Source organism: Lissotriton vulgaris, unplaced genomic scaffold (assembly GCF_964263255.1).
Source record: "Lissotriton vulgaris unplaced genomic scaffold, aLisVul1.2 SCAFFOLD_340, whole genome shotgun sequence".
NCBI classification, from domain to species: Eukaryota; Metazoa; Chordata; class Amphibia; order Caudata; family Salamandridae; genus Lissotriton; species Lissotriton vulgaris.
In genome coordinates, this window is record NW_028249633.1 from 1,305,001 (window position 1) to 1,324,646 (window position 19,646).

The 19,646-nt window shown below is 44.8% G+C and overlaps 1 protein-coding gene across 1 annotated transcript in view; it reads right to left on the reverse strand.

The window, feature by feature from the left end:
* The window catches only part of LOC147663516 (uncharacterized), a 310,528-nt gene that overhangs the window by 115,520 nt on the left and 175,362 nt on the right, over window positions 1–19,646 (reverse strand). The gene's annotated exons all lie outside the window — the stretch shown is intronic.

Consider the following 19,646-nt stretch of genomic DNA (forward strand, 5'->3'; position numbering starts at 1 on the left):
AGTTAGATCTCTGTCATGATCGACACGTTTCTGCTGTGACAGAGCCGTCTGCCACTTACTTGGTGACGACAGGCATTGAAACCCATATGGATGTGAGATTGTGTGATATCAGATGTTTTTAAATATGTGGGAAGGGCAGGGGAAGGTAAAACCTGAGAGACACCAGAGGGGAGAGGACATCTGAAATCCTGGACAGGACTGAGAACATGGAACTTACACACACCAGATGAATAGTCCTGGGGGATTTTAACCTTTGGGCCAATGGAAGAATGGACACAGCTTTTTATAACATCACTCAGTCCTGTGCTAATTTGAGTCTGAAGCAATGGGTGACCGAACCGACACACAGAGAAGGCCATGTCTTAGAACTGATCTTTGCAGAGGAAGATCTTATTGTCATTGGGGAAATCTTACGGGTGGGGTGGACGGATCATCACTTAATCACTTTTAGTGTTCAAACCTTGAATAATATGAGGCCTGCAGTCAGACAAGCCAGGATTTTTCTCAGCCGAGACTGGAAAGGGCTTTTGAAAAAGGCAAAAGCAGGTGAGTCCCTGTTTCATGCAGAGACCCTGTTTATCCCTGAGAGACATGTTGCAGAGAATTACAGCACCTTTAATGAACACTTAATTAAGAAACTTGACCAGCTAGCTCCATTGAAAATCATTAGGAAAAGAGGAAGTCCGTCCACACCAAGGTACACAGAGAGTTGGAGGAACCTCAAGCTCTCATGTAAAATGGCTGAGAGACAGTGGAGGAGAGAATACCTGGAAAAAGATAGATTAAACTGGAGAATCACAATAACCAAATATAAAAAAAAAATAACCACTGCTAAAGCAGAACACTTTGCATCTATCATACTAAAAAGCTCCAATAAATCGAGGGACATCTTCAGGATAGTGAAAGACACGACCCATCCTGATTGTACTAACAGCAATATTAAACCTTCCCAGGAGCTGTGTGATGGATTGGCATTCTTCTTCCTAGATAAAATAAAAAAATAGTGGAAAGTAGGGACAATTTACCTCCTCTCACCCTGCTACATCAGAATAAAGGGGCAAGAAGTACAAATGAGAAGGTGCTGTCGAGTTAGCCGCTCCTGGGGTCTCCATAGATAACTTTCCAATTCCCTTGGAGGAGGAGTTTATTCAAGTGGCCCTAGGAATTTCCTCTGGTTTACCATTGGATCCTCTGCCCCATAAGATAATAAAGGTACTCGGGTCAGAAATCTTTCCCATTCTACGACAGCTATGTTGTCAATCCCTTAGCACAGGTATTGTGCCATCCAAATGGAAGCAGGCTGTTATTACGCCACTCTTGAAAAAAAACATCCTTGACCCCTGTGGCCATAATAACTACCAGCCGATCTCCCTCCTGCCCTACCCGATTAAGATCGTGGAACGTCTTGTCAGCAGGACCATGTCCCTCTTCTTGGAGACAAATAACATACTGGAGGAGGAACAGTTTGGTTTTAGACCGGGGCATGGGACTGAATCAGCTTTAGTGATGGTGCTGGGCAGCCTTCAAATGCGAGCGGACAGGGGCGAGTCGGCAATTCTAATCTTGCTGGACCTGTCCGCCACTTTCGATATGGTGAACCATGACATTCTGCTTTCAAGGCTGGAGACCTTTGGGGTGAAAGGGGTGGTGCTTAGTTGGTTGCGATCCTATTTCTGTGACAGATGGCAGGCGGTGGCACTCCCTCAGTACCAATCTGAATTTGGGAAAGTTTTACATGGAGTTCCGCAGGGATCGTCTATCACTCCCATTTTGTTAAATGCTTATATGCAACCCTTGCTGGGAATCATCAAAGCTTATAACATCAGCATGATTAACTACGCCGACGACCCGCAGCTTTTGATATCCCTGGATGGTGCTCAGGCGGACTCACTGGATAGCTTCCATTCCTGTATGCATGAAATGGCAAAATGGTTGAAGGGAAACTCGCTCCAGTTTAACAGTGGGAAACGGAGATCCTATAGTGCAAGGTGGGGGGGGATCACCCGAAGTCTGCTAGGAGACTTCTGGCCTCTAACATCAGATGGCACATTGACACCAGTGAATACGGTGCATAATCTGGGGGTCAGCTTCAATGGAAATCTAAATCTGGAGACCCACGTTAACAAACTGGTGGGAAGTTGCTTTACTTTAATATGAGGTCTGCGGAAGCTGCTGCCTTTGCTACCTGTACAGGCAAGAACAACGGTAGTCAGGAGTATCATCCTCAGCCCTGCTACTGGAATCAACTGGATACCTGATTGCCAGATTGCAGAGTATCCAGGCGGCAGCAGCCAAGTTAGCACTCTCCAGAACTCGCCGATCTTCTCAACAACACAAGCATTGGTGGAGCTACACTGGCTCCCAGTTCCTCAAATGATCCTGTTCAAGTCCCTGTGCATTGTGTTCAGAGCACTGCATGGACAGGGTCCCAAGCCGCTCCAGGGCAAGATTCAGTGGTATGAGCCCACCCGGACCCTTTGCTCCTCCTCCACCAACCTTGCCAGAATACCCAGGCTAAAGAAAGTGACCCTGGGCGGAAGAGCTTTCAGCGTGGCAGCAGCTCGCCTTTGGAATCGCCTCCCCCTATAAATCAGGAGAACACAAAGTCTGCTGCTGTTTCGCAAGAAAATTAAGACCTGGCTCTTTCCGAGGGTATAATCCCCTGGGGCAGTAGTAAGAGCCCTCATGTTGGTATGCCTTCTTTTTTCTCACAGCTGACAGTCTCTTCCGATTCATCTCTTAGCGCCAGGATGCCCTAAGGGTTACAGTACGCTCTACAACTGTCTAATAATATTAATAATAAAAGGCGGTGAGACATCCTGCTGTGAGGTGAGGATAAGAGGACATCAGGGGGTGTGTTATCGAAAGTGCTCAGGGCACACAACAAGTGCATGAGCTTGCTTTTAGCCTCTCTATGACACTCTGGTATTATAGAAGAGGCCACTCTCACTTGTATGGACCTCTCTGTAATACAGATTACACTGGTTGCATGTGCAGTGCTGATTCAAACTCAGATTGGCAGTTCCTCATTTGCATTGAGACAGGACTCCTTGCAAAGGAAAGGTATTTACCTCAGCACTTATGCTGCATTATAGACACGTCATTTCTTTACTAATGTGGCTAACACCGGAGAGATTGAACAGACGACGGAGAGTGTGAAATTCAAACCGAAGAGCACCTTTCAAGCAGCGATTTCACATAAGATGCTGGACGCATTTGAAATATTGGTTACAAAAGAATGTGAAGGCCTTGAACTTACATACATCCAGAAAACAGAATCTTACAAAACAGGACAGAATACCCATTAAATCCATAGCAAACAATCCGCATATAACAGTGCAGCCAGCTGATCAGAGAGGAGCGATAGTGCTGATAGATACTACTTTTTATCAACAAAAAGTCAATCAACACGTCATGGATACAAACACTTATTTGCCACTGGATTTGAATCCTACCACGGAACGTTTGGGTATTTTGGATAGAATCTTACAACATGCTATAGACTTGGATTTGATTGATGACTCAACAAGAGCATACCTTACAACATCTAACCCATGCAGACCTCAACTATACATGATAACCAAAATTCATAAAGATGTGGTAAATCCACACCACACCCCTTCAGGCCCATTGTGTCTGGTTATGGGTCAATTTTTGACCGTCTAGGCAGATATTTGGACCATTATCTTCAGAAATTCGTACAGGTATGGAAATCTTACATCAGAGACACTACTGACTTTTTGTCTAGACTTCAAAATATGCAACCAGAGATGCAAGCAACTTGGTTACTTTGCACCATTGATGTCATAGCGCTATACACATCGATACCTCACGCAGCAGGATTGGAAGCAGTTGAGTGGGCTTTACTCCAACTTGAAGGCATCGGTACTGAAAAGATAATATTGCTTCAGCTGCTCAATTACTGTTTACATCACAGTTATTTCAAATGGAATGACAAATACTACGCACAGCTCACAGGAAACACGATGGGGTTTTCAGGGGCTCCTGCATATGCAAATATTTTTATAGCCCTATTTGAACATCAAATGTTAATGAGTAACCATTCATGGTGGTCTAAAATCAACCTTTACTGTAGATTCATAGATGACATCTTTCTGGTTTGGGAGACATTGGAATAATTGGTACAAACAATAAACACATTTTATCCCAGAATTCAGTTCACTCACAAGTTCGTGATAAACAAATTGAATATTTGGATGTAACAGTTATTGAAAAGCAAGATGGCACAGGAGTATACGAGAGGAAGAAATTTGCAGGAATTATTGACCACCACAACCATTAACGAGCGGCCAGACGATCCTAAAGGAACTATGAGATGTTTTAATTGCAGACACTGAAATAATCTAATTATAGGCAACATATTAACACACCCAATCTCAGGAGTAAGAATTCTTTTGAGACACACCAGTGATTGCAATACCAACTTTGTAATATACTGTATTAAATGTATTTGCGGGAATGCTTATGTTGGTAAGACAGAACGCAAGATAAAAATAAGGCTAACCGAACACAAAAGCAGAATCAGGACATGAAACCTCACGTCAGCATTGGCAATTCATTGGATCGAAGCAAATCATTCTATCTCGCAAACCAGATTTCATGTTAAAGAAAAAGTACTGACACATCCAGGAGTAGATAATAACAAAAAATTACTGGATAAACACCTTTGGAAACGATGATTTCGAAAGGGCTTAATGACCGGTTAGGCAAGTCATGTTTCCTTTAGGTTTTAATTTAGGTTGTAACATCTTTATAACATGAGGGCATGCACCACATATACCACAGAACACAGGTCGACCAGGTGATGTTATGGATTAGAGTTTCAGCTTTTTTTCCACCAGGTATCGTCGCACAGTATTGACCGTGGTTATGTCATAGGGGGTAGCAATATTGGTAGTCAGTAAGCATATTTGAAAAAAAAATTATTTACATACAGTGAGCGTCATTGACAGCTACTGTTAATTTTGAACTGGCAATATTTTAGTCACCAGCTACTAACAACCAGCATTATTCAGTTCAGGTTTGAACACTGACATCTGTTGTTATATTGGATCATAATAATATATTTTTTTGCTATCTGTTTGCTATTTCGGATCGTTAACAGCAATGAAGCCGGTTAGATTTGCTCTCCACAGTTGTTTCACTTAGTTTGAAGTTTCAAATTACTGTTTCTTTCCACAGTGCGGTACCTACCTTGACGTTTTAGGCCAATGATGAGATGCATCTTGCACAACGGTAAGACCATGGTGCAATAATTGTAGTTATTTCAGTGTTTTTGGGGCGTTTTCAGTGTTTTTGAAGCGTGGCCAGTCAGTGTCGATACTTGTTATAGTTTATCTCCACGGCGTGGTACTGTAGTGATTGCTACTCATCCTGTCTTGCTCATCCTCTGCTGTCACCATGTGGAATGTCAATATTCATGATGACACATTAGAATGTTGGGTTCCTAGCTCTGTGAATTCAGTTGGGAGCTTGGGGCTGAGCTGTAAGGAGACAGCTCCTGGTGGGGTTTTTATCCTTCTTAATATCTTATTACCACCTCCTACCATCTTGTACCATTTTCTAAATAAATACGTATTCTACAAGAACCTATTTCAGACCCTCAACTTTGATGACTCATAGGGGTAAGACACTTTAGCCGCTTTTTCGCAGCGAGTTGAAACTGTGTTAAAAGAGGTTTGGTCTTTTAACATGTGGTATTGGTTTATTGCAGTGTTATATCAGGAACAGTAGTATATGAATGAGGCAGACGTTTGAGAATACAGGTATGACCTTATGGCACATACAATATACACACACTAAACACTGGGTGTTAGACATGAAAACTAAGACAAGGCACATCAGAAAAGTTAATAACGGTTACAGGTCAGCATGTAACCTAATAGTATTATTATGTTGAGCCGTCAGCGCGCCGAAGGCGCGCCTAAGGCAAGCCCGTCTGGGCCCGTCCGGGCCCGGACGGTCCCAGGCCCAGTCACCATGCCCATTTCTCCCAGGAGTTACTCTGCCTATACTCGAGACATGCTTCTGGCTCTGAACACACAAAACCATCCCACCTGCAATTACACCTATATGGGCGATAACCCATTCACCGGCTGCAGTCTCTGCAATCCGTCCTGCGCAGAAACAGAAGGCGGTGGCCTACAATTAGGCCTCCTCAACTGCAGGTCGCTTGTCAAACACGCCCACGAGTTAAACCTCCTGATCTCAGACCACGCCATGGATATTTTGTTTCTTACTGAAACATGGCTCACTCCCAACAACGGCCCTGATATTGTCAACGCACTCCCTCCGGGCTACCAAATCTGCTCACTGAATAGACCGTGTGGCAGAGGAGGTGGTTTAGCTATAATACATAAAGATCCCTTCACCTGCAGAATCTTGGATGGCAACATCAAAGACTGCGAAAGCTGCCACTTCACCATTCAAATCTCGCCAGAAACATCTCTGTCGGGGCTGCTTGTATACCGCCCCCCGGCCAACTTGCTGAGTTCCCCAGCAAGCTCATTGACCATGTCACCCTTGAGGCCACGACTTCTTCTAACTACCTTTTATTAGGGGACCTCAATCTTCACTTTCTGGACCCAGCCAACACTCCCGCAGCCGAACTACTACTGGACCTCTCCTCGGCTGGTCTCTGCTTAAAGAATTCACAGGCCACCCACGACAAAGGACAGCTACTAGATCCGATCTTTACAAACACTCAAGACCTAATTACCCGCGTGCACCTCCCTCTCCCCTGGACTGACCACTTCCTGATCCCCTTCGAATGGCACATCGTTACTCCCCCCCCCCAATTGCCCAAAATCAGAACCCTTATCAGGCGCTGGCACAAACTTGTCCCTGAAGAATGGGCAACCAAACTCAGGGAAGATACCCCCTTCTCACTCAAAACCCCATTACTGCCGACACTGAATTTAATACATGGATCACCCAATCACTGGATTGCCTCCTACCGCGATCCAGCACCCTTAAACGTACCAAGAGAGTCAACCCCTCCCCCTGGTACACCCCTGAACTGAACCTCTTACGGAAGGAATGTAAGAGAACTGAACGCGCATGGAGAAAAGACAAGACAGCAGACAAGAAAGACACGTTCCGGTCTTCCGTAAAAACCTATAAACTTGCGCTCCTTAAAACCAAGAGCTCATTTTACGAGGATAGAATTAAAAACTCATCCTGCTCAGCTCAGGAAACCTTTTCCATTCTAAAAGAACTTCTCCATGCCCCAGATCCCCCGGCAAAACCCCTGGACCCTAAAGCCACGGAAAGTAAATGCATCAAAATGGCTACTTTTTTCGACGAAAAAATCCAAAAAATTCTCGCATCACTACCACCCTTCGACGCCAATTGCACAGGCGGGGACCCCCCCAACCCTCCCCCTGGTTACAGTCTTCCCCCTGATACCCCCACACTCCATCTCGATACCTTCGGCCAAGTATCCACGGAAGAGGTAGCCGCGACGCTTGCCACAATCAAAAGTGGCTCCCCAAGCGACCCGGTCCCACTGCGCTTCCTTAAAAAAGTGGCCGCCACCGTTATCCCTCCTCTCACGTCCCTCATCAATGCCTCTCTAATGCAGGGAGTAGTCCCTCCTGGCTGGAAAGTGGCTGTGGTCAAAGGTCTTCTGAAAAAACCTTCACTGGACCCTCAGGACCTAGCCAACTATAGGCCAATCTCCCTCCTCTCAGGAAACAGCAAAATCACGGAGAAACTAGTGAATAAAAAGCTATCACTATTCCTAGAAAGTAACAACCTACTTAGGAACTCCCAGACAGGCTTGCGCCCAGGCCAGGGCACTGACACCGCCCTCCTGGCGGCAGTAGAGAAGGCCAGAAGCATTCTAGACACAGGAGGATCAGTGGCAGTGATCCTCCTGGACCTCAGTGCGGCCTTCAACACTGTCAAACACCAGGATTTAATCCAGCATCTGAGAGACATTGGAGTGAGGGGCACGGCCCTGAAGTGGCTCACATCATTCCTCAATGGCCGCTCCTTCCAAGTTTGGGAGAATGACAGCCACTCCCCTGCGGTCCCCCTCCGCTGTGGAGTACCGCAGGGCTCATCACTTAACCCGACGTTATTCAACGTTTACATGTCTCCGTTGGAGGAATTGGTCACCCCGTTTGGAGAGACGATTATCAATTACGCCGACGACACCCAGCTGGTGGTGACCCTTTCACACCCTCATCAAGATCCCTCCGATCTCCACAGCTGTCTCACTGAAATCCACGGCTGGATGAACACCTCAGCACTGAAACTTAACGGGTCCAAGACCGAAATCCTGCTGCTTGGACAAAAAGGGCCCTCCTTGCCGCCCAACATCTGGCATGCCTGCTTAGGTGACCCCCCCTTCCCCCAAGGATGAGGTTAAGAGCCTAGGTGTATGGCTCGAGAAGGATCTGAGCTTCAGAACTCAGGCTAAAAAGACGGCGGGAATATGCTTTGGACTTCTCAGGGCATGCAGGAAGGTTCTCCCCCTGCTCCCCTCCACCTCCCGGAAACTACTGATCCAGGGCCTCATCTTGGCGAGGCTGGATTACAGCAATGCAATCTACTTGGGAGCCCTGGAAGCCACATTCAACACCCTGCAGAGAATTCAAAACGCCGCGGCCCGACTACTCACTAACACCCCGGCCAGATCATCAGCAAAGCCAGCATTGAAGCTTCTCCACTGGCTCCCAGTCAGAGAGAGGGTGATCTTCAAGGCCCTCTGTCTGGCACATAAACTTCTTCACAACAAAGGTCCACCCATTCTCAACAACTTCATCATTCCCTACAAAGCTACCAGGGCACTCCGATCAAACCACGAGAACTTCATCACTGTTCATACAGTAAAAAAAGCCCGGTCCGGTGGCCGCCGCTTTTCGGTACACACCGCAAAACGGTGGAATAGTCTCCCCCGGAAACTTAGGACCGAACCCAACCTCCTCCAGTTTAGGAAAGCACTGAAAACTCTCCTCTTCCCCTGATCTCCCCGTCCCTTCCGTTGCTGTTCCCTCCTGACTTCAGGTTCCAGCGCTGGGATGCTCAAGGGTTACTACGCGCTCTACAAAAACCTTAAATAAATAAATAAATAAATTATTGTGGCTTTGAGCCCGTATGGTCATCGAATTAATGTAAATATTTTCTTTTATATTCACAGATTTACCCCTGAGGAAGGGACTTTCAATGTCCCGAAATGCACGGGCATATTATTGAATGTTGCATGATTTTGTAAAAACAATGTTTTTTTCAAGAATATGTATTTTATGTACAACACGTGTAATCATGTAAAACTCTCACCAACAAAGTGAATTACATAATTGTGCTAATTTATGAGCTTAAAAAATCCCTTTCAAATAATATAAATAAATATTTATGAGTTTGGATACAAAGTGTTTATATTGATGATGCTAGCCACCAAGTGAACAGTATGCAGCACACTCAAGTCTCAGTACATGTTATGAACCAAATGTTTAATTCAACAAGTGTTGACACCCCTTGCATTGCTGCAGCACCCTAGAGTAGAGTAACAGAAAGAGTTACATTTGGAGTGCACCCCCTTATATAATAATTATTGCATTATAGACACTAGCATTGAGGCAAATAGGCCATCAGAAGGCGCACTTGACTGTGCTTTACAGGGAAGAAGTACATGGCCCCCAGGACACTCCTTGGAAGAGAGGAAATGAGGTACCATGGACTCCACAGACAGCCCTTAGTGCGTGGGTGCAGTAGTTCTCTGCACCGCTCTGAAGGGGATCCATGCCCCCTCTTTCAAATGCAGGTCAGTGGCCACCTACACAGTGAAAGGACATCCAATGACTTCGAACAACCAGTCCACCTTTCACAAATATACGCCCTCCCTGGAGGGCGTATATTAGTGAAAGGTGCAGTGGAGGCAGCGTATTAACTGTAATATAATGCGTAGAGTCTAACTGTGCTCAGAGCACTCAGATGTACCTTGGTGCTCCAGGGCAGTGTGCCCCATTAGTAATGCAGCCCAGGTATCTCTGATATATACTGAACAACTAAGGGTGAAAGTACTTTTATGAAATGGGACATCTACCCTTCTATTTTTTTTCAACTGCCTGCAGACTCAAATTGGGATACTAAAAAGAAAAAAATACCAAATTTGATCTACAGTAAAATCTCAAAAACAGGCACATTTGTTTTTTTTAGGTTAGTGCCATTTCCATGATCACAAATCTGAAAGACAAACCAGGCAGTTCATGTGGTCTGTGTGGTTCTCACTGGAGCTCATTTTGATGGGGGTTGCTTTATGTCCTGAGCATTTCAGAATTTTTATTGCGTGTGGTATGTGGACTTCTGGAATTATCAGGTATCGGTGGATATTTGGAAAGACAGCATTGGGGCAAGAAGATGTTTCTTGACACTGCTGTTATTTTTTTGAATAAAACTTCTCACCTGATGTCCCCTACACCAGCATCTTTTTTTGTGGCTGTGAGACTGATGGTGACTGGAATATGGTGCATCATAATTGTATTGGAAACCATCATGAATTCTGCCTCATTTGATTGGAACGAGTTTTGCCTCTGGAGGTAATTTAAGAAGGGGGCCATGGCGACATAGTGTACTTGTTCTTATGTGCACTCGACTGGCATTTCCAAAGTTGCAGAGTTTTTGACATTACGCATCATTGTGCATATGTGCATTGTTAACCACCTTCTTTAATTGACACGTACAGAAGCCAAAGTAGATTGGGTATTTTCTCCTCATAAACATGGTGTGTTAATTTTCTCTCATGGATATGGTGTGTTCAGCAGCCATTTTGGATTGGGAAATTTAATCCACGTATTTGGCATCCATTTTGGTCTAGACATCTTTTCCAACATGGTATGTCTAGCAGCCATTTTGAATTGGGTTTCTACATCTTGCTGAAGCACATTATATATATTATATCCTTATATTCTTTTTGTGTAGGACTTTCCCAGACATTTTGGTTTTGCTACAGTATATTAAATAATTATGCTTCCAATACTCTCAAATTGAGTTATACGGATTTCATGTGAACTATTTTCAATTAAACTTTAATGAACATTTTGGGTCCATTCTGTAATATTGTTTTTCTTTCCCTATTTTCTAAATACTTACTTTTTACTTCACCAATACTTCTATCCAGTCCCACTACAGCACTAAACTATTATGCAATCCATAAATCCTTCACCTCTGTTTCTTCAATTGCTTTTTGGGCCTCCCTTAAGGTGGAAAGTAAAGAATGGTGTTTAGATATTTTAATGTATATTTTCATGGCCATAGAGGCGTTTACATTTAAATTCAACAGGAAATGTTGTCTTTTTGAACATTCTCTTGGCTTGGAAGGTCAAGAGGTTTTCAAGCACTTACATGTTTTTGTCTTTCGAACAACAAGCTAATGAAATTCAGACAGGTTTGTTGAGTCTATGAGAGCTTTAGCTTCGTAATGTGAATTTTCAAACTTTTCTGTCAGCTCATTAGAGCTCAGTTTGTCAACAGGTTATTTAAATAAGAACAAGCAGGAGAGACTTTTGACATGCAAGGATCCTTCGTTGGATGAAGCAATTGGTATTCCTAACAGTATTCAAGATTCCAAGGAGTTTTCTATGGTTTTGAATAACTCTCATGAAGATACAGTATATGAGGTCAAAAGTGCTTGGACTTGTTCTGATAAGGATGTACTTTCAAAAAGACAAATAGTGCTTTTGAGGGTCTTTGTTTTAGATGTGGTTTGAAGAATTATCTTGTTTCCTTCACATTGCATCTGGCAAAAAAAGAGAAAGGTGTACAAAATGTGGAACTATAGGGGATTTTGGTACTGTGTGGCGTTGTCTCATAAGGTTAATGCTGTGAGTGATATGCAAGATGATCAGGGAGTGTGTGACCAAATGAACAGCTTGTTTTTGTGTGCGAGTGTGCGTAAAAACTGATGTACCTTTAGCTAAGGATCCATTTAGAGGTTTATGTGTGTGTGGAGGGGTGGGGGGGGAGGTACATTCCCCTTATGACTGGGTCAAGTTCTAAGATTACCATAACATTACATTCTAATATTGATTGAAAATGGTCTGCAACATGATCTCAGCCCTCCAGATGGAAATCCTGGAGGATACATGGTTTTAAGATTGAGGTAGAGTTTTTTTCACAAACTACGATTGAGTTCAAAGACTGGGTAGTGTATGGGAAAGTGTATGCATAAGTGGAAAGACCTGATATTTTTGGTTGGCAGCACCACCACCACCACAGGTGTTTGTGTATCATTCTGAAACCTGTATCTTCACAAAAGGTTTTGTAGTGCTGGGTGCTGATCATGTTATATTTGAGAACAAGCTTTCTAATGTACTAGGCATCTTTTCTGAAATTTCTAAGAGGAGTTATTAGAGATATAAGGGGTTGAGCATATCATCAGAGTGAAAGCTAGATGTTAACCAGTTACACATAACCTTAGATCTGTTCCTTTGAGTGTTTGGGATGAAGTGGCAGGCCTTTTGAAGACATTATGCAAGGAGGTGGTGATAGCACCCAATGAATCTTCTTTGTGGCCTTTGCCTATTGTAGTGGTGCATAACAAGAATAAAGAATTGACAAAGTGCATTGACTTACTCAATCTCAACAGAGCTATGTGGGTGTAAGGACATCTTTTGCCCAAACGTTATGATATGGTCAACACTTTGGGTGGAGCAAACGTTTTTTCCAAGCTGGATTTGCACTCCGCTTATCACCTGGTAGTACTTGCAGAAAACTCTCGCTATTTGACTACTTTCTTTATCCAGAATTGTGAATTTCAATTTCACACAAAGCAGTCTGGTCTTGCTTCACTGCATCAGTTTTCCACTGATTGATGGGGCAAGTTTTACCTGGGATAAGTGGGGTGCTAGCACTTCAAAATGTTGTTTTGATTTATGGGAAACATTAGTAAAAGCATTTGAAAAGATTAAGAAAAGGTTTGAAGGCTTTCAAAATTAGTGCCATTAGACTCTGAAAGGATAAGTGTGATTTTGAAGTCAATGCTATCAAGTATCTAGTCTCTTGGAAGCAGTGGAGAAGGTTTCTGTTCCCAGTGATCATGATCAATTGTTAGCACTCATGGACATGTGTACATTTGTCTCTAAGTTCATTGAGAATTTTCCACCTGTTGTTGAGCACATGTACAGATTACTTAAAATATGTCCAGGTTGTGAGGGACAAGGAGCAGCAACTTGATTTTGCTTCAATCAAATGCTTTTTGCAGCATGTCCCACTTTTGCACCACTACATTCCTGAGAAAAACTGTGTCAATGTTGATGCCACTAATGTGGGTTTGGGTAATTGTAAGATGGATACTAACAGGTATACGGGTGCTCAGCAATGTACTATCAGGGTATATCTGAGGTGGATAATTCAAATATGGTGCTTCAAGGAAGGCGGGTGTGTATACAACACCCACAGAAAAATTGCTAAGCAGAACGAAATACAAACAATGCCCTCCGAGCACTCTTAATATCAGTTCAATGTACATATCAGCACAAATACAATTTGCAAAAGTCACTGTCCTTATTATTGAATAGAATAGTCCAAGTCTTCTTCAATTCAAGGTTCTTCTGTGTTTATTTCTTATTTCTTCAAATTTACACCATGGGTACTCGTTACATCATCCAACACGTGTTTCGTCGTGTAATATTGCAACACTTTGACTTCATCAGGGCTGTAACCAAATAAACAGTTCCCATAAGTCTACACGTTCTACGTAAGGCTAGTGGTGAGTTAGTAGTGTGACGATTCCACACACCCAAATTTCGTGTATTATATCCTGCAAGTTCGTAAGTTCCAGTATAGAAGAAATATGGAAAGATAGTACAATTGCCAGTCCATATTACACCATATAATTGTGAGTGAGTTATAACGTCATGCCAGAGAGAATTAGAAAGAACAAAAGCAGTATTATTGGCATGCTTAGTTCTACATTGTATACTAGACAATCACCTATGGTTCCATGGTTACATTGTATATTCCAAGCTCATCCTTTTCTAATCTGTCGCAAAGCCTGAAACAAAATCATCAAGGTATAACACTTAGCTCAGTGTTCATCAGATCTTATATAATCCTAAGCTTAAGTTACTACACTTATTAGCTCGAATTCACTAACCAGGGTACCAAGTCAGGGTATTTACCACTCCACAAGATGAGTGTCCCCATACTTGCTATGTCAATACTATATTGTATGGCTCAGTATGTCCATATCCTACAACAGTATTACCTCTTAAGATTATTGGATCCTTATCAATATTACTGTGGAAAATAGAAAAATTGATGTACATAAGCAGCGTTCATTTGCCCTCTCCCGTCCCCCTCCCTGTAGGCACCACGTATACCCTGAAATATTGACCGTATCACTCCGCCAGTAAAAGCCCGTGCCCATATGTACATGACTGCCATTTTTAGGCACCTTGGCCTCTTGCCCACTCATTAGAATCACTGGCTTCCCTCCTGCGCGCATTTGAGCACCCCCCCTCCCACTCTCACATGCATAGACCATGAAACCCAGCACTCTGCGCGACCCTGCTATGAAAGGCAACCCTCCTGCTTGACCCAGGCACCCCCCCCATTTCCCTCTTGAAGAAGCATCCTTCGCCTCAGCTGACATAGCCCCCCAGCTGTATCTGACTGCCCCTGTTCTCTCATGTACGGGTCATAAGACCTCTCTCTCTCTGTGCGACTCTGACCCTGCGCGCACCCTGACCCCCTCCTTCTCCCTCACATGGACAAGTCATAAACCTTCCTCCTGTGCAAGACCCTGTCCTTGGGAGTCACGGCCGCGCCTGACCAACACCTCCTTTCCTTTCATGAATAACCCCTCTGTTAGCAAACCCTCCCTCCGCGATGGACTGTCCACACATGTCCGAGGCCATCGCCTAAGCCGGGAGACACTGTTTACTGCCCTTTATTGTATGGAGTCACTCCTCTTCAAAGGACCCACTATTGATCCTGGCCTCCCCACCCCCTGGGCTACGATCAGGCGCACACATCCTAATAATCAGCGGAACATTCAGCTGCGTCATTGCCCCCTCTCTTATCAGCAGGTCAAGGGTCCCTATTGTGAACACATGTGGGGTAGGATTGACACGAGGATTATGGGGTTGTCTTTTCTTTGTTTCACAATGCTGTGACTGTAATGCCAAGTGTTTTGTAAAGTATAAAAGACAGAGTCTCAGCTCACTTGTTAGAGCACCTCCCGATGGCACCTTGTTTCGTGTCTGACATGACAGGCTCTCCTCATGAGAATTAAACTCTGTTCTTGATTCCTGCTTCCAGCGCCCGTCTCTTTATTTTGGTAATTATTCAGAATGGGAACTAAGAGGCGTCTTGCGCTAGCAGCCTGGGCATCGATGGTAATATGGGCTCCTGTTCCACAATTGGCGTCCCAACGCGGGGTCCATCAGTGACATAAGGTCCAGTAAGAGAGATCCAGACGATGAGGTGAACATCTAAATGATCGGAGTATACCTGCCTTGAGAGGGCCCTCGTCCGGCTGCCGATTGAATGAACTTCACCGATTCTGAACGGACCTCTCTCGAGTGACCTACTGTCCTGACTGGAATCCCACAGGACTGCTGCGGAAAATCATGGAGTAAGAGAACGATCGGGCGCTGGAAGGAGGAAGGCGAAGAACTGCCCACACGGTCCGGTCCGGGTAAGGTCGCGTAAATGCGACAAATTGTGAAATGATTGTTTTGGATAATACTAGTATTACGCTTTGTTGAAACCTCTGGAGATTCACCGTCTGCAAACGGAGGAACAACAGGCTCTCCCTTTGCAAGCAGTGAAGGATAGGTAACGCAGACTTTTGTCCCCATTGTAATCCGTCGTGCCTATCTTCCTCCCCCACTGTTTCCCGAACTGTCGTTCGTGGAATTATTGTCTGGAGATTCTTTGTCTGCAAACAGGGAAGAACAAGGTCTCTCTTTGCAGGTAGAGAAAGAGTGGGTAACGATAACTTTTCGTGCCCACTTATTCTCCCCACTGATTGTTTTGATTGACCGATTGTTCGGTATTGGTTCTTTTGAGGTATTCACCGCCGCCAAACAACGGAGAATAGAAATATTCTGCCTAGTCTTTGCCCGCCGTGATAAGATAGGTAATGCAGACTTTTGTCCCCGTTGTAATCCGTCATGCCTATCTTCTCCCCACTGATTGGTAGCCTGTTTAGCCCGGACCGCTTATTAGAGATGAACCATCCAGCTCCACTGGAGGGCACACCTAATAAGGACATGTTCATTAAGTGTGGACTAGTCGCTATAGCTTATAATAGGTTATGGCATAAAAATACAAGAAAAAGAGTTGAGCGAAATCAGTAGGCCACTGATGAGTTATCAACTTCGCTAAAAATAAAATAATAAATGTTAGAAATGACTCGCAAATAAGAAACATAAAAATGGCGAGGGAAGACAAGCTTGACACCAAGGCAGCCACGAGGTAGCTAGGTTACGCTGCCTACTCCTGCTCCAAACATGTCTGCCTCATTGCCCACCACGCCCAAATAACGGTCACATGAAATAGAAACAATTCAATAGGTACCTACCCCCATTCCAGAAGCTCCCGAAGTGCAGCGGGTCCGCGGTTACGCCCATCCGGAAGGCGAGGCCTCGAGGCATGCGGGGCTCGCCTGGCCGCGGTCAGAAGGAGAGGCTGTTGGGCAGACGGCCCAAAGAATGATAAGGACCTCTCCATCTCTCCTCTTCTGCTGCCCTGCAGGCCACGGGGGGGGGGCTGTCTTGCCTCAGCCTCCGACCACCCCCCCCTCTCACTCTCGCCTGATCCGGTCCGCAAAGAAGGCCGAAGCCGAGGCGAGGATGGCGGCATTTCTTTGAGCTATAATGGCTGCCACTACACCCAACGCCTGACAGTTGCAGATAGTCCCGCCACATGTCGACGCCTGGACAATTACAGGTAGTCCCGCCACATGTCAAAAAGGGGGGGGGGATGTCTTGCCTCAGCCACCGACCCCCCGCCCCCCCCATCTTCATCGCCTGACACGGCCTTACCGAAACGCTGGAGCCGGAGAACGGCGCGGGGTCGCTGGAAGGGGGAGGCGGCGCGAACGAGCCTCCCCCACCTCTTTCCAGGTGGAGGCTTCCAGCGACACCCCAATGCTCTTACTTAAAGAGGGTCAACATCGAAAAGCGGTCTTTTGCCCAGGACGGGCACACGCCCCATGCCTTCTCTCCTCAACTTTGAAGATTCTATGAGAGCCGGGGGGCACCCCGATCCCTCCGCATGGGCGCCCCCGCCCCCCTCACTGGGAACCGCGACATCGGTGCACTCCTGCCGGCGCCAGCCTTGGTTTGGAAATGGCTAAAATGCAGCCACGGCACAGACTTGTTCAGTTCCGGTGGAACACCAGAATGACCCGGTAGGAAAATTGTTGCCGCCCTCCCCACTCTTTGACTAATGGTCCATATTGTTAGACTGTTACCACATTGCACAAAACTTTTTGAACTACCAACGGAAGGTTCTGGTCCAACCACGAGTCGTTGGAGACATTCTGACTATGCTGGAACCTGCCTGACCTCGCCCAAAATGGCGCCGATACACGAAACAAAACTTTCAAACTCCCTGTTCACCCGGATTGCTCGAATCTTGATGCTCTGAGATACGTGTGCCTTTTTGGGCAATGAAAGTCGATAAGATGGATAGTGATTATGTGCTTAGAGAAGAAAGCAATACAGATATTGATCATATGTTTGGACAATGAACTGACTTAGGGTGGGTACTAATTTTGATTTGGAAAATGAATTGGTGTAATTTAGACAGTGAATGAGCATTTGGATAATGAATTAATGAATTAATTGAAAAACTGACTTCTTGACATGCATCATGCTTGCTCTGTAGGGAAGTTTAATACGATTTTATTGCACTGCTGCACTTTATGCAATGAACTGCCACCAACTTCGTTCTTCTTATGTACAGTTTCAACCTGCTCCGTGGCCGGTCCACTGGGTTGTAGGCCTGTATTTATACATCAACACTTTTTATTAAAAGTATTTTGACAAAGAAAGCATAGTTGTAGCGGTTGCATTAATGAGTTTTGGATGTTTTGCTACTGTGAGCGAAGAATAAGTATGATGAAAGCTGAAGGTTAAAAAGGACCAGATATTTAGCAGCTACATTATGTGTCACAGGCAGCCGGAAAAGTGTTTTAGACGCCCTTAAAACGACACCACAGAAATGCCACCTGACCGCCACCCTTGCACCCAACAAAAGGGGTTGCGACCAAGTAACTCATGTAGGTACGCGGATCGTCAATGATTATCTATCTGACATTACTGGTCTCTCTGGGCTTAAACGCCGAGATGGTAAAGAAATGCAGTACGTGGGGATAGGTCGAGTATGTGGTAGGTAAAAACATTTTCGGACTACTGCATGCTGATGTGCTTTGAATGCTGCCCCCCACCCCCTTCTTTCTCCTCCCTTCTGCAGGTCACGTCAGAACGTCGGCTGAAGTGTGGGAGAGCGATGGTCGAACCACCGACGAAAAGGGAAGGAGGGAATATGTGCATAGTCCTTATGACGATAAGTTTTTAAAAGACGTAGACTTAAACATGACTGTTCCTCCTTAGAACATAGCGACTGGGAGGATGGACTGACATAGAGACTTGACGGGTACTGTATGACGAAAATTGACTCGAAATAACACGTTAGAGAATGTAACTAAACGTTTGACTAGGTAGGGGAAGGACAAAAGAAAGGTGCACGGGTAAGGGTTACCAAGGCACCACCCGTCTGGGAAGTTAGAAATGTTGCTGATGTTCAAAATGTACTGCCCCCTTCTCACACTCTTATAGATCTAGCCAAGCTGTCCGACTGTTCTCCCGATCAATACTTGCCGTTGCCTCAGCCTGGAGAACTTCCCACCAAAGGAAGAAAACTGAAAAATGGTTTAAGATCGAACCATGGGTAAAAAGCACGACCAGGTTAATTTCTGATCGACTAACCGAGGTGTAAGTATTGGCAATTGAGAACGCTCGCAGAGATAACAAGCGAGAGGGAAAGGGAGGGAAAGGTAAAAAGAACTAAGCACGTAGATAAATAGGATAGTAAAGATAGGAAGGATATAAAAAAATATATAATATGGATTTTGTTGGCCAACTATTGTTTTCTGTTTTGTTGTGAATGTCTTATATATGTGTAATACATGTATTGTCTTCCTTCGTCTGAGTGTGTGTGTATGTACTGTAGGGGTTTATGTTCTCCCCCTGTTGCGTCTCTCCGTCACCTGACCCCCTGTTGTTCTGTGTTGTGAACGCACTAAATGACCCATTTTTGTACACGTCTCTCTCTCTCTATCTTTCTCCCTTTTTCCGATATCTGTCTGTCTCTGTCTCTGTCTGTCTATCTCTATCTCTCTCTCTACATGTCATACGTGTACCAAATGGCTCGTTTGGATTGCGGACGACTCTCACTCTCTATGAGAGTCTCCCGATTTCCTCTTCCTTTATGGTAAAACCGTGCCTCGCTGGCACCAGTCTGATTGGATACTTATTGAACGCGAAGGTGTTCAGCGAAATTGACCGAAACTCAAATGATTGTATCTCGCCATATTACTACCTCTCCTTTCTGCAAAATGAATGAGCTCGAATTGGCTGAGAAGGAAAGGACAGGTAAGACGACTA